The sequence below is a fragment of the Grampus griseus genome, assembly GCF_964374135.1.
Source record: "Grampus griseus genome assembly, chromosome: 17".
NCBI lineage: Eukaryota > Metazoa > Chordata > Mammalia > Artiodactyla > Delphinidae > Grampus > Grampus griseus.
The window spans coordinates 60,714,212-60,714,578 of record NC_139011.1 but is presented as its reverse complement, the minus strand read 5'-3'; positions in this window follow the sequence as shown (position 1 = coordinate 60,714,578).

The window sequence follows — 367 nt, the reverse complement described above, 5'->3', positions numbered from 1 at the left end:
TGGAGCTCTACGTCATTAAGGTAAGGTTTTCATATGTTAATTGCATATACCCACTATCCCTTGTTATTGTTTATCCACTAGAAAATTGACTCAGTGTTATGAATTCAAACACCAAATCGCATTTGGTAATGACACAGTGTGTGTGCATGCATACGAGTGCATGTGTATGCCAAAGCACAAAATCATACAAATGTACATCCTGAAAGACCAAGTGAGATAGAAGTGAATTTCATCCTTTGAAAATTTCCAATACATAATCCATATTTCCTCACTTTCACTTCAACTTTGAACAGCAACATCTAGGAAGGTTAAATAGATCTAAGTTATTAATTATTAATCTCTAACTCTGCTTTACCCTCATGGTGGT